Source organism: Papaver somniferum, chromosome 2, assembly GCF_003573695.1.
Source record: "Papaver somniferum cultivar HN1 chromosome 2, ASM357369v1, whole genome shotgun sequence".
Taxonomy (NCBI): Eukaryota; Viridiplantae; Streptophyta; class Magnoliopsida; order Ranunculales; family Papaveraceae; genus Papaver; species Papaver somniferum.
Genome location: NC_039359.1, coordinates 156071001 through 156075853, shown reverse-complemented (window position 1 = coordinate 156075853; position 4853 = coordinate 156071001).

Here is a 4853-nt window from a genome sequence, read left to right as displayed (position 1 = left end):
CCCTAATTCTCATGCCACCGCGCCAACGCATGCCAACCGTGCCAGCCGCACCACTATGCCAATGGCATTCCATGCTAGCCACGTCTTCGCGCCAAGGCATGCCAAACATTCCAGTCGCACCACAGTGACAATGGCATGCCATGCCAGCCACTTCTTCGCGCCAAGGCACACCAAGCATGCCATCCGCACCACTGTGCCAATGGCATGCCATGCCATCCAAGTCTTCGCGCCAAGGCATGCCAACCATGCCAGTCGCACCACTGTGACAATGGCATCCCATGCCAGCCACGTCTTCGCGCCAAGGCATGCCAACCATGCCAGCTGCACCACTATGCCAATGGCATTCCATGCCAGCCACGTCTCCGCTCCAAGGCATGTTAACCATGCCAGCCGCACCACTGTGCCAATGGCATGCCATGCCAGCCACGTCTCCGCGCCAAGTCATGCCAACCATGCCAGTCGCACCACTGTGTCGATGGCATGCCATGCCAGCCACATCTCCGCTCCAAGGCATGCCAACCATGCCATCCGCACCACTGTGCCGATGGAAAACCATGCCAGCCACATATCCGCGCCAAGGCATGCCAACCATGCCAGCCGCACCACTGTGCCGATGGCAAACCATGCCAGCCACGTCTACCGCGCCAAGACATGCCAACCGTGCTAGCCGCACCATGCGCCAATGGCATGCCAAACCCTTGGCCCCACAATGTCAAGCCAACCGCACCTTGCCTTGGCCCCACCATGCCAAGACAACCGCACCTTTCCTGGGCCTCACCATGCCAAGCCAACCGTACCTTGCCTTGGCCCCACTATGCCAAGTCGTCCGCGCCATTTGCCTTGGTCCCACCATGTCGGCTTTCCCTATGCGGCTACCAAAACGAAGGCGTGCGACGATCAACAGCCACCCTTCAATCCTATATGCAAATCCTAGCCGTCCAAGGATGCCAACCAACGCATGGTAACCTTTGTCCCAAAACCCTAGTTTTGGCCACACCAAATCGCGCCAAGGCATGCCATGCCACATGTTCCAATGGCATGCCAACCACCTTGCCGCGCCATACCATGCCGGCCTTCTCTATGCGGCTACCAAAACGAAGGCGTGCGACGACCAACGGTCACCCTTCAATCCTAGATGCAAATCCTATCCGTCCAAGGACGCCAAACAACGCATGGTAACCTTCGGCCCAAAACCCTAGTTTTGGCCACGCCAAACCGCGCCAAGGCATACCATGCCACATGTGCCAATGGCATGCCAACCACCTTGCCGCACCATACCATGCCGGCCTTCCCTATGCGGCAACCAAAACGAAGGCGTGCGACGATCAACGACCACACTTCAATCCTAGATGCAAATCCTAGCCGTCCAAGGTCGTCAAACAACGCATGGTAACCTTTGGCCCAAAACCCTAGTTTTGGCCACGCCAAACCGCGCCAAGGCATGCCATGCCACATGTGCCAATGGCATGCCAACCACCTTGTCGCGCCATACCATGTCGGCCTTCCCTATGCGGCTACCAAAACGAAGGCCTGCAACAATCAACGGCCACTATTTCATCTAAGGTGCAGATCTTAGCTGTCCAAGGTTACCAGCTAACGCATGGCAACCTTTGGCCCTAGTTTGGTCGCGCCTAAACAAAGCCAAAACCCTAACTTTTGGCCGAGCCTAAAATAATCCATATTAAAGCCATACTGATCATGCTTTCATGTCACTGGATACAAAAAAACGGGTTGCAATAATCAACGGCTACCTTTCCTCTTAAGATGCAAAATATCGACCGTCGAAGGTCACCACCGAGCCGGCAAGTCTCCCAAGCTCAACTTGCCAAAAAACAACAACGTGCTACATGTTTTCCATGAAAACACTCGAGACATCAACGCATGTCACAAACTGGGGGATGCTCATTGGGTATTGGTTTGGCGGTTTACAGCGTGCGGCGTGCACTACGCCCATTATAATAATGTGTCATAAGGATGAGGCGGTTAGTAAATACAGGGAGTAATGGTGAAACGCTTTCTTTTATGGAACATCGATTCCAGACGTTACCGGTTACCACCTCCTCCCATTTACTCACCTGTTTTCCATTTCTTAATGAGACCAGAGTACGTTTCACTTCGACTTGTATAAATAGGCATTACCTATTTCCACCGAATAACAAGTTCAGGTCAGGAGCATACAACACTCAGAAAACATTTGCTAGCTTTCCATCTGTTAGCTTCCCACTTTCTGATACAAGTTGTGAAACAACTACTCTTCCAGAATCAACTATTTTGGTCTCAACACTCTCTTCGCTTCCCTCCCCAAAACCAACCCTTCTCCTTCACTTTGTGACCGAAGCAAGTCTGTAACGGCCATTTCTTGGTTTAGGCCGGATTTGTACAGATTTATATCTCTAATCTAAAGTACTCCCTTGCAGTACATTGTTTAGGGTTTAAACTCGTTTCTCACCCACACACCCGAAATTACCAAAATCAGTAGAAACCGTTTCACCCTCAAACAATTGGCGACCACAGTGGGAGATTGATCTTTCAGTTACAATGTCAATTTTCAATCATCGATCTCATACTTCGACCCAGACGTCAGGACGGTAGCGGCAAAAGATCCGCTCAGGGATTGAAGACTCAGCTACCAGACATCCCGATACGATCCGCTCAGGGATCGACGATTCAGTTACTAGACGACCCGATTACCAGTCATGACACCGCAAGGGGCGACTGGGGACTTCCCAGAGGTTAAAAGCAAACGATCCGCCCAGGGATCGACGAATCGATTATCAAGTGACTCAGGGACGACTGGGGACTTTCCACAATCGCAGTGGTTCCCAAAAAACTCGGACTTGCACCTGACTCATTTTTCGTTAGCAGATCCAAAAAACCGAGTAAGTCTTGCCTAGACAAAATACATGGTTCATTATTTCAAGTTTTCACGGGAATGATAAAACCGATAGCCATGTTATGTTTCATCCCATGTCATCTACCGACACGCAACGTTCACGGTTCCACATCTTCCCTGGGATGTTTGTGTCAGTTACAATCATAACAAAAAACGACATCATCCTAAAACAGTTCATCCCGAATAATAATCCAAAACCCTCATAGGTAACACTTGTCTATCAACCCAAAAATCCAGAAAATCAAACCATAAACCAGGATCTTTGTTTGACTTACAAAAAAAAGAAGGAAAACCCTAACGCCCGGTTCTTCGTGGAATCAGTCACCTACCCGTACGTACCCACTTTGCATAATAATGATTACCCGTCACTATTCATGAGGTAGCTGACGTTACCACAGTGATATTCGAAGAGGAATTGTTTATGATGAATTGTTTCTACAAGTTTATGAAAGGCATACCTACGTCTAGGGTTTACACCAGTTCAGAAGAACAATATTTCTACAGATTTATGGAAGGCATACCTATGGCTAGGGTTTGCACCAACACAAGAAAAATAAGAAAAAAAATTGAAAGAGAAACGCTGGAGTACATACCTGGAATATGCTTTCCCACTTTATTGCTATCGCGCCAAGCCAGCGCCATGCCAAGTTAGCGCCTTGCCAAGACAGCGTCCACGCCAAGCCAGCGCCCATTCCAAGCCGATCTAGCGCTAACAACTTGCATCTTTCCAGCCCCAGCAGCTTGCATCCATTCCAGCGCTGACGGCTTGCATCCATCTAGCGCTAACAGCTTGCATCTTTCCAGCGCCAGCAGCTTGCATCCCTTCCAGCGCTGACGGCTTGCATCCATCCAGCGCTAAAAAATTTCATTTTTCTATCTCCAGCAGCTTGCATCTCTTCCAGCGCTGAAAGCTTGCATCCTTCCAGCGCTAACAACTTGCATCTTCCCAGCGCCAGCAGCTTGCATCCTTCCAGCGTTGCTCTTGAACGCTCAGTATAAGGGAATCAGCAATCCAATTTCATTACACGTAGAGATCAGGAACGACTTATCCAAAATTAAAGCAAGGAGATCATCAACCCCCCTGAGTTCACAAAGACTCTCTTCCCGTCAGGATATGCATGATTTCGGGGGACTTCGCCCATAAAATTGTGCAGTCTATGGTGGAACATTTATGAGAGATTTTATATTTTACCAAGGCGCAATGTCAAGACATATTCGCATCCCTCAACCGCTCTGTGTCAGGAAAACAGCTATTTCCATCCAAGAAGTCGTTCCCAAACCCCTACCTCTCTTGGAAGGCACGATAGATGGAACTGGGGACTCCTAACCACTGTTCGCTTGAAGGGTGTCCAGTTTGACAGCACACTGATTAACGCAGCCTCTCCGCTTCAACGTCCTCCAGCAGCGGCTCCGCTTCAAAGTTCACTTCAGCAGCCGCTCCTCTTCAGCATTCTCTCCATAAGCTGCTCCAGGATCAAAGCCGAAGCTTCAGCGTTTGGATTCTTAAGTTTCAACATCCTCTCCAAGAGCCTAAGCCTCCTCAACGTTGCTTTCTCCTGCCAAGGATCGTACCGGGGCCGCCACTCCTTCCTGCAAAGGGTCGTACCACCACGTTCCCCATGTCAAGGATTATGATCGCATCCAGAACTCATGATCATTGACAGTTTGCTCGCTTACGCATCCGGACAATCCTTTTACTTCCATGGATACCCATACAATTCCATCCAACCTACTTTGTTACCACGACAATGTAGTCTCTTCCGATTACATTTGCTACCAAGAACTGTTACCACTCATTTGTTGATACCATCCAGAGATTCACCACAGCAGCAATCGCTACAAAGATGAAAACATGTAAACCATGCTTGGGGACTGAGGATATACACGGAATCCCTTCACTTTCAAAGATCGGAAGACACATTCAGCCAAAAGGCCATATCCACAACAAGGTCATCTACTC